This window comes from Mustela lutreola, chromosome 10 (genome assembly GCF_030435805.1).
Source record: "Mustela lutreola isolate mMusLut2 chromosome 10, mMusLut2.pri, whole genome shotgun sequence".
NCBI lineage: Eukaryota > Metazoa > Chordata > Mammalia > Carnivora > Mustelidae > Mustela > Mustela lutreola.
This window is the reverse complement of record NC_081299.1, coordinates 24,755,183-24,766,184: the sequence shown is the minus strand read 5'-3', so window position 1 is coordinate 24,766,184 and position 11,002 is coordinate 24,755,183.

Here is an 11,002-nt window from a genome sequence, read left to right as displayed (position 1 = left end):
CCTCCCCAGACTTCTGTGACACCACTGTCATTTAACCATCCTTTTTTTTTTTTTTTTTTAAAGATTTTATTTATTTATTTGTCAGAGAGAGAGACAGAGAGCACAGGCAGACAGAGTGGCAGGCAGAGTCAGAGGGAGAAGCAGGCTCCCCACAGAGCAAGGAGCCCGATGTGGGACTCGATCCCACGACGCTGGGATCATGACCTGAGCCGAAGGCAGCTGCCCAACCAACTGAGCCACCCAGGCGTCCCTAACCATCCTTTTGCCTCTCTGATTCCTCCTGTTGGTTTTGCTGACTTCTCTTCCTCGGCTAGCTCTTTTTTTTTCCTGTTTATTCCAATATTTTATTTATTATTTTTTTAAAGATTTTATTTATTAATTTGACAGAGAGAAATCACAAGTAGACAGAGAGGCAGCCAGAGAGAGAGAGAGAGGGAAGCAGGCTCCCTGCTGAGCAGAGAGCCCGATGCGGGACTCGATCCCAGGACCCTGAGATCATGACCTGAGCCGAAGGCAGCGGCTTAACCCACTGAGCCACCCAGGCACCCCCAATATTTTATTTTTAAGTAATCTCTACACCCAATGTGGGGCTCGAAAACTCACAGTCTGAGATCAAGAGTCACATGCTCTACCAACTGAGCCAGCCAGGCACTCCTTCACTAGTTTTGGGGGTTTTGTTTTTGTTTTTTTTTTAAGTTTTATTTATTTAGGGGTGCCTGGGTGGCTCAGTCGTTAAGCATCTGCCTTCGGCTCAGGTCATGATCCAAGGGTCCTGGGATGGAGCCCCACATGATCGACTCCCTGCTCAGCAGGAAACCTGCTTCTCCCTCTCCCACTGCCCCCACTTGTATTCCCTCTCCTGCTGTGTCTCTCTCTGTAAAATAAATAAAATCTTTTTTTTTTTTTTTAAGATTTATTTATTTATTTTAGAGAGCGAGAGAACACAAGCCAGAGGAGAGGCAGAGGGAGAGGCGAAAAAAGAAAGAGAGAAGCAGACTCCCCCCTGAGCACAGAGCTGGACATGGGGTTCCATCTCACAGCCCTGAGATCATGACCTGAGCTGAAATTAAGATTTGGAAGCTTCACTGATCAGCCACTCAGGCCCCCTGGGTAGCTCTTAAATCTTAGTCTCCCTAGGGTTCATCCTTGGTTCTCTCTTCTTTGTGTAATTTCTTCCATCCCTCCTATGATGTGTACACGGTTAGTTCTCCCTCCCTGATCTGTCCTTCGAACACCAGGACCACATACCTAGTGGCGTGCTGGATCCTCTCCTGATCATCCCTCAGGAATCTGAGATTCCACTTGTCCACAGCCTCCTCATCTTGCTAGGCTGGTATATTCTCATTCTCTCTGTCTTTCTCAGTGTCTCTCCTTCTCTCCCCTCCCTCTCTCGCCCATTCACCCACAATCAGTGACTAATTGTAGTTCTCAGCTCTTCCCTTGCCTTTACCCCACATACCACTGGGTCCAGCTTCACCTGCCTGGATTTTTTTTTTTTTTTTTTTTTTGGTAAATTTCCATTTCGCAATAATTTCAAATTTACAGAAAAGTTACAGTAATAGCACAAAAGAACTCCCAAATATCCTTTACTCAAGTTCACCATGTGTATACATTTTGCCTCATTCACTGTTTTTCTAACTCTACCTGTATATGTATCTTCACATATACACAATACACATTCTTATGAAGACATCCTGCCTCTTTCCACTAAATGTTTCAGAGTATATTTCCTAAGAACAAAAGTGGTCTCTTAAAGAGCAGTAATACAATCATCAAGCATAGGAAATTTAGCATTAATAAAATCGTCTCGTCTAACCCACAATCCATGTTCAAATTTTTGTCAATTATTCCAATAATAGTCTGTATAATTATTTTTTTTCCTAATCAGGATCCAATCCAAGATGACACATTGCATTTAACTTCCCTAGTTCGTTCGTTCGTTTGTTTTCTTTCTTTCTTTTAAAGGTTTTATTTATTTGACAGATAAATGTCACAAGTAGGCAGAGAGTCAGGCGGTGGGGGGGAGGTGTGGAGCAGACTCCCCGCTGAGCAGAGAGCCCGATGGGGGGCTCGATCCCAGAACGCTGAGATCATGACCCAAGCTGAAGGCAGAGAGGCTTTAACCCACTGAGACACCCAAACGCCCCTTCCCTAGCTCTTTAGTTTCCCTTCATGTGAAACAATTCCTGGGCCTTTGTCTTTTTGTCCTTGACATTTTTGAACAGTCCATGGCTAAGTTATTTTGTAAGATGTCTTCCAGTTTTCGTTTGCCTGGTGTTTCCTCACGACCAGAATCAGATCATATATTTTTGGTAGGAATTCCGTTGAAGGTTGTACCCACCCCAGCATCTGACCTAGGGCATTTGACCACCAGAACAGATCTTTTTTTTTTTTAATGAACACTCCCCTCTTCCATATGACTCAATTATTTTCAGAAATAATCATGAAATGATATGAATGAGAATAATGGCCCAGAAAAGAAACACAGAAATGCCACTTTTATGAGAACATAAAATATTAAAAAATATTATAAAACACAAAAAGAAAACATTAATGGCTTAATGATATTTAGTTACATTAATGAAATTTTAGAAGGGAGGAAAAATATATACTACATACGGATCCGTCCCAGAAATGCATAACAGCCGTACAGTTGGTTTGTAAATCTGTCTATTCACAGTTGATCAAATACTTTTTTTTTTTTTAAAGATTTTATTTATTTATTTGTCAGAGAGAGAGTGAATGAGAGCGAGCACAGGCAGACAGAGTGGAAGGAAGAGTCAGAGGGAGAAGCAGGCTCCCTGCGGAGCAAGGAGCCCGATGTGGGACTCGATCCCAGGATGCTGGGATCATGACCTGAGCCGAAGGCAGCCGCTCAACCAACTGAGCCACCCAGGCGTCCCTGATCAAATACTTTTAATTAATTTTAATTATTTAGAAAAGTTTCTTTCAGGGGTGCCTGGGTGGCTCAGTCTTGTAAGCGACCAGGTCTTGATTTCTGCTCAGGTCATGATCTCAAAGTCTTAGGATCAATTTCCAAGTTGGGCTTCACACTTGGTGGGGGGTCTGCTTGGGGATTCTGTCTCCCACTCTGCTCCTCCCACCTGCCCTCTCTCCCTAAGATGAATAAATAAATCTTTTTTTAAAAAAAAGTTTATTTCACACAAATCAACAGATACACAGATAGTTATAAAAAAGTATTAAACACAGAAGTAAGTTTGGAAGAGACTCATAAAAATCTCTTTCATAATAAAACCCAGAAATTGCCATGCAGCTCATGGCTTTGTTTGTTTGGGATTGATACTGATTCAAACATCTCTACCGTCAAAAAAATTTCCACTAGAACATATTCACCAGAAAATTCATCAAATATTTCTATTATACTTGGTTAAAAAAAAAAAAACTTCCAAAGTTTTTCTTCTTTTGCAAAAACAGACAAAATGGCTGAAAACTAACATTGTTTGATCCATTGTCTTTCAAGTGTATCCAATTCTTGCTGAAAACGATTGCAGCATCCAAGCATTTCCCTTTTATTTCTTCTGGCAGAGTAAGACCAGCATCTTCTGCGGCTCCTCCCCGCTCTCTTCTTGGGAATTTGATTATTTTTTCTCAGTGAATGTCCACTTCCTTACATGTGTTGTTGCATAGTTAATGAACTTCTCCGCCATTTCTGTCTGGATACTTTACTGTTCCGTGATCAAGGCTGGTCCTGGAGGATTCAAATATTTCTGTGTCTGATTGACCTCACCTAAAACTTCACACCTGATAAAAGATAACTCGGGAAAAAATAGACACATACAGCAGAGAGCAACATCTGAACGGATCCCCCTTTGGATCCCACAGTTCTTCAAAGGCTGAGGTTCACTTTCCAGATCATCTGCCCTGCACACAGGACTTCATGCGGTGCAATCATTTTGTCCGGGAAAGCCTTTTCCCTGTGCTTCCTTCTGCAGCATTTCCCATCAATGAAGCCAGGCTGAAAAGAACGACTCCATTTTTTCTAAAGTTCCCCCCAAAATGTCACACATGGGAAAAAGACTCTAGCTAATCACACCGAATGTCGGAATTAAACTGACTCACGTTTCGTTTCTTTGCCATCCCTCTGCTGCCATTGCTTATTTTGAATCTACCATTTAAACACGGGATGGGCAGCTCCACAGGGCTTGGAAGCACAAACCACACCAAAGTTAGCTTGAACGGTTGCAAACTGAAATTATCTCCCTCTGAAAAAAGAAACACATTCTGCAGAGCCCACATCCACCAGGGCCAGCTGTGTAACTGGGAATTCGCCAAACAAACTCCACTTCAAACCCAACGTTTATCGGATGAGAAGTGATTAAAATATGCTCCCTTGAAATGCATACGCATGTATATGTTTACATAGACACACACATAATTAAATATATACCAAATACATGATTAGATATACAGTTAAAACTCAAAGTCATGGCAGCGATCGCTTGGATGATTTCAAAGGGGATTGCTTCACCCCCCAATTGCTGGCACGTGGTGATAATAAAAAAGAAATCGATTTTAGTTTGTTCCACTATTTTAAAATTTTAGAACACAATTTGCCGCCTCACTGGCTGCACCCAGGGCAGGGACTCCCCACCACACAGCCAACCTGTGGTAGGCCACTAGTGCAGTCCATTGAGTCAGGAAGCACACCGGTGAACTCTTCCCAGTGCTGGGGGCGTTTGCTTTGATTGCTCCGTGAGAGTCGAAGCCAGAGTAAAGTTCCCATGTTTCGCTTTGTAACTTACAAGTAGCATGGGAGAGATACTCTGAGACCACGCTAGTATGCTGTCCTTCCTGGGACTTTACCCACTAGTTCTACCAACCTCTGATGATAATCCGAATTTAGCATTTTTATTCTGCATTTTGGGGCCTCCTTGCCTCCATGCTTCTGGTGGGGGGCTTCACCCCAGAGGAGTCAGTCGCTGTGATTTTCCAATTCTCTTTCCTTCTATATTTAGTAGATGACATACAACCACAAGGAAAAAGCACCTTTCTTCCTTCCTTCCATCCTTTCTTCCCTTCCATCCTTCTTACAGACTCATGGATTATTTTATTCAACAGGTTATAATCCACTATTATCATTTATTATTTTGACTTTCAGATTGTGCCATAGTTGGCCTGGGGGAGCCTCTTTAAGTTAGGTCCTGTGTCTTTTGATATGCCCCGTCATTCTTTGAGCACTTCCTTGCTTTCTGGTGTGTGCCAAAATGTATAACACACACCAGTTTATGTGTCTGTATACCAATATGTAGATGAGTACCAGGAGAATGATCCAGGGGACCCCTCCTTACGGTCCATGTGTGGGGTCTTGCCAAGGATATTGGAACAGGAGAGAGCAAATCTGGGACCTATTTTGGGTTTTGGCTGCCACTCCCCACCAGATACTATGTTAATAGTATTTGATAATGGCACAGCAGCACAGATTGGAGAATAGAGTGGGCATTTCGGGGCTCATAGAGGTTGTTTCGGTTTGAATTCATCATGTCTGTGTTCCCCATGCCCTCAACCAACACACACCATTTGGATAGCCAGCCCTCCTGTCTTCATCTACTCACACTACAGACTGGGTGGCTTAAAGAGCAAAAATTTATTTTCTCATGCTCTGGAAGCTAGAAGTCCAAAGTCAAGGGGCCAGGAAGGGTTGGTTCCTGGCAAGGACCCTCTACTCAGCTTGCAGACAGCACTTTCTCATTCTCTGCACACAGCCTCATCTCTGTGTGCACATGGACAGAGTAAATTCTGCTGTCTCATCCTCTTCTTATAAAGACTCTGGTGACCTTATATGACCTTATAACCTTATTATTTAATCACGTCCTCAAAAGCCCTATCTCCAAATGTAGTCATATTGGGGGTTAGAGTTTCAACCCAAGAATTTTAACGGGGCACAATTCAGTCTATAACATTCTCCTTTTGTTCTGGCTCTATATATTTTTTTAAATATTTTTAAAAATATTTTATTTATTTATTTAACAGAGAGAGAGGGTGAGGAAGAGAGAAAGCACAAGCAGGGGGAATAGCAGAGGGAGAGGGAGAAGCAGGCTCCCTGCTTTTGCAAAGAGCCTGATGCAGGGCTCAATCCCAAGACCATGGGATCACCCGAGCCCAAGGCAGACACTCAACTGACTGAGCCTCCCAGGCACCAGCATTTTTAAAAAATATTTTATTTATTTATTAAAGAGAGAGAGTGCACACTAGCTGAAGGGAGGGGCAGAAGCAGGGGCAGAGGGACAAGCAGACTCCCTGCTGAACAGGAAGCCAGACATGGGGCTCGATTCCAGCTCCCTGAGACCATGACCCAAGCCAAAGTCAGACACTTTAACCGCCTGAGCCACCGAGGTGCCCCATGTATATTTGTACAGGACTGTCTTCCTGGCTGCACTGAGGGGCCAAAGGGCAAGCACCTGACCTTAACTTGGCCAATCATAGCACCTCCCTGACCCCAGCTATGTTGATTAGTCCACACAACGACCCATGACTCAAACTGGCTTCAGAAGAGAAGATATTTTTCAATTTAGAGTACGGGTTCCAAATTTTTTTTTAAGATTTTATTTATTTATTTGACAGACACATCACAAATAGGCAGAGAGGCAGGCGGGGTGTGGGGAAGCAGGCTCCCTGCTGAGCAGAGAGCCTGTTATGGGGCTCAATCCCAGGACCCTGGGATCATGACCTGAGCCAAAGGCAGAGGCCTTAACCCACTGAGCCACCCAGGTGCCCCAACTTTTTTTTTTTTTAATAAAAAACTAAATAGTAAATATTTTCCACTTTGGTGGGGAAGGGAGATAGAGTCTCTTTCACAATGATCAATTCTGTGCTAAATTCTGCCCTTGCAGGTGAACACAGCCAAAGATGACACATAAAGGAATAGTACTGGATTTGGCCTGTGGCAGGTCAAGCTTGTGGAACCCCAGTCTACTGCACAGAAAGAAAAATGAATGCAGGTTCATAACATGGTTCCCTTTCAAATCCTGGCTTCCTTGCCTGCTAGCTTTGCCACAAAATGTATATCATTTAACTTCTCGATGCCTCGATTTCCTTATCTGTAAAATAAGGACAAACAGGTAATTTTGTATTCATCAGGCTGGGCGATGCTAGCTGCTGTAACAAACAGCTCCACTATCTCATTGGCTTTAGCACAACAAAAAGTTATTTCTTTTTTTTTTTTTAAGATTTTATTTATTTATTTGACAGACAGAGATCACAAAGTAGTCAGAGAGGCAGGCAAAGAGAGAGAGAGGAAGCAGGCTCCCTGCTGAGCAGAGAACCCGATGTAGGGCTCGATCCCAGGACCCTGGGATCATGACCTGAGCTGAAAGCAGAGGCTTTAACCCACTGAGCCATCCAGGCGCGCTCAAAAAGTTATTTCTTGTGTTGATCTTGCTCCACCGCTGATGGTCAGAGGCCAGGGGTACTCCCTCGGTTCCGCTCTGTGAGGACATGCAGAGACCACTCTTCATGTGCTTCCATCATCTTTGACACCTGGCTTCAGAGTGGCCCTGTCCTCAGTTCACTGGCAGCTTAAAGATAGAGAGCATGGTGAAGGCCACCCTGCCTAGAACCGTAGATCATTTCTACTCCCAATCCATTGGCAAGAGCCAGTCCTGTGGCCCCACCCAGAGGCACAGGGACAGGGAAATGCAATTCATCTGTGGGTCCAGGAAGAGGAAAAAGATCTAATGAACATCCCTCCAATCTCTGCCGTGGACTCCAGGCTGTCCTGAGGACTGAGTTAGAGAATCATGTCAAGATTTAAAAGAGTGTCTGGCCCTCCTTAGCACTCAATAAATGTTAGCTGTGATCCTTCGTGAAGCTAGAGGTGGGGAAGAGGAAAGCACTCTTCTTCTTTCTGGTGGGAGAGCTATCTTGACGTCATCTGAGAGCAGCCCAGCACCGATGAGTGGGGAAGGCCAAGCGTATGGAAGAGACGCTGACACAGGAGGAAAAGAGAGACAGAGGCCCGGACAGAGAGACCTCTTCCTGATGGCACTCAGCTACCTGCTACAATCAAACCTGTCCTTCTCTAGTCTTGGTCGGTCTGCAATTAATAACAACCATGAGAAGAGTAGCTAATGTTCTGTGCCAGATGCCTTGCTAAGCTCTTAATAGATACTAACAATTTTCAAACTCCAGCCACAACCCACCGTAGAGGGAAGGGCCGTGAAATCATTTTAAGAAGTCGGTACCAATATTTTATAATAAACAGAAGTGACTAGACTATACTGCAACCGAAATGATCAGAGTCTACCACACACGGTAAGGGCAAATACGGTTCTGTGGCTTCTGTTTTATATTATGCGTGTACTGGGTCATGATATAAAATAGCTTTCTGATTGTGGGTTACAGTCACTGTCCTCACTCACGGGACCCTTCCCAGCAACCCGGTGAAGGAGGTGTCATTAGAACTTTGTTGTGTAGACAGGAAGACCAAAGCCCTAAGAGGTGTCCTCACTTGCACGATGGGAAGTAGCACTGTCAGTGTTTACTGCCCACAGTTGGGCTCCTGAGTCCTGCACTAAAGTCAATCCTGGTATCTTTCTAAGAAATCAGTAACTTCCCTTTTGGCTTCAGCTTCTTCAGGTTGGATATCTGTGCTATGCAAACCCATGAGTCCTAGCCACTGGAAGCAAGGCAGAGAGAGGGTGGGCTGGGCATAGGAGGTGGAGGAAGGAGGCCAGCTTCTAGACTGGGCTCAGCCTGGAGCTGCCCAGAGACCTTCAGTAGGGCACCTCCCCTTTCCCAGTCTGTCTCCTTCTCCTGGAAAATGAAGGCAGCAAGGATGTCTCCTTCAGATGCTTTTGCTGGGAAGAAGTGACATGATCTAGGAAAGCACCTGTCCTAGGTTAGGCTATGAGTACGGCGGGGGAGGGGGAGTAGTGCAGGAGGTTGGGGGGAGTGCGGGCAGGAAGGGGGTGTGCAGGGCGGGGACAGCACCTATAAAGGCATAGAGGTGGCACTGAGCAGAGCAAGGAGAGATCAGCCAGCCGGAACTAGAGGCTGGGCCACCAGGCAGAGAAACTATGATGAACCTCAAAGTCCAGATGAGAAGTGTGACTAGGATCCCTGCACTAGGATCCCTGCATGGTCCTGAGGGGTTCCAGAAGAGGGAAGAAAGCAGCTCCCAGGGTCCTAAGGCACACACCAGCATTTCCTGTGAATTAAATTTGAGCAATACACAGCATGGTCCCTCGGTCCCAGGTGGCTGACAGAGGAAAATGGAGTCAAGTATCTCAAGCCTATGACTTCAGCCTGGGGATGGGAGTGGGAGGCGGCTGAGGAAGCCTAATATCCGACCTTGGACCTTGGCTGGGGCCTCCTCAGTTCCCAGGGCTGCATAGCAGGCTCCGTGCAGAGCAGGAAGCCAGGAGCTGCTCTGGAGGGCAGGCAGCTGTGGGGCCTCCTCTGGGAAGCCACCCTTTGATCTCCCTAGCAGCCAAGGGGTCCCACTTCCTGCATCCCGGAATGCCTGCTCCGGAAGGGACCGCAGAGGTCATGGAGCCCAACCTCATTGGACAGATGGGTCTGCTGGAGACCTGAGAGGAGGAGCCCCTGGTCAAGGTCACACAGGTAGCTGGGGTGGGGGAAGAGAGGGGCAATTTGGGATGAGCGTGAGGGCCACGGTGCTCACTTACCCGGGACTTCCTCCACTCATCAGTGTTGCTCCTGCTTCCTCTGGCTCTGCGGGAAGCAGGCAGGGAGGGCCTGCTCCTTCCGATATCTCTGCTGTGGGGGGTCCGTTTCCTGTCAGAGCTGAGTAAGTTCAAAGGCCCCTGGAATGGTGGGGGAGGGGCCTGGACAGCACAGGGCAGAGAATGGGTCTTTAAATCACAAAGACTACTTTATCTTTCGAGATTTTAAGTGGACAGAAGCCAATTTCTTAACGTCCTTTCTTCTGATGTGGCCCTTGGCAAAAATTATAACATGGGGTGAGGGCAAGGAAACTGAGGTATTTGAGCCCCTACTATATGCTAGGCTCCGTGCCAAGTGAATCTTTCACAGACATAACTATCTCCCATGGTTGAGATTGGTCTCCTCATTTTACAGATGAGGAATTGGAGCACAGTGAGGTGAAGTAACCTGTTCAAGGTCACACAGCCAGGATCTGAGCCCAGGTGTGTCTGATTCAAGAGCCTTAGCAGCACATAACTTCAGGCCACATCGGTGCCCCAGGGGTTGTGTTCTGGGTAGTCTCAGTTCTGTATTAGGGTTTTCCATAGAAACAGAACCAATGATAGACAGACAGACTGGTAATTTATTATAGGAGTTGGCTCATTATGGAGACCCATGAAAGTCCAAATCCAAAAGCCCAAGACCCAGGCCAGCTTCTGGTGCCAGTCCCCTTGTGGGTGCCGGAGAAGACCAAAGCTCCCACCCAAGCCTTCAGGCAGACAGTGAGTTTGCCCTTCCTCCACCTTTTTGTTCTATCCAGATCCTCCACTGGTTCAATGATGCCCACCCGCCCTGGGGAGGACAGTCTGCTTTACTCAGTCTACCAATTCACATGCTCATCTCTTCCAGAAACACCTTCACAGCCACACTCAGAAGTAATGTTAGCTACATCTCTGGGTATCCTGCGGCCCAGTCAAGTTCAACATTAACCATCACAACCACTCCATTCCTTTATTCAACAAATACTTGCTAAATGTCCGGTAGGTGCCAAGTGCTTTGGGTACACAGATAATACAAATAGACAGGATCTAGTCAGACTTGCTATGTGCCAGGCACTCTTCTAAATATTTTACATGAATGAACTCACTTAGTCCTCACAACGATCATACAAGATAGGACCTGTTGAATATTCTCTATCTTATGGGGAGTGACAAAGGCACAGAGAGAGAGAAAAGGATGCATCATAGGGACATCTGGGTGGCTCTGTCGGTTAAACATCTGCCTTTGGCTCAGGTTATGATCCCCGGGGACCTGGGATCGAGTCCCAATTCCCTCTGGGCCCCTCCTCCAACTTGTTCTCTCTCTCATTCTCTCAAAT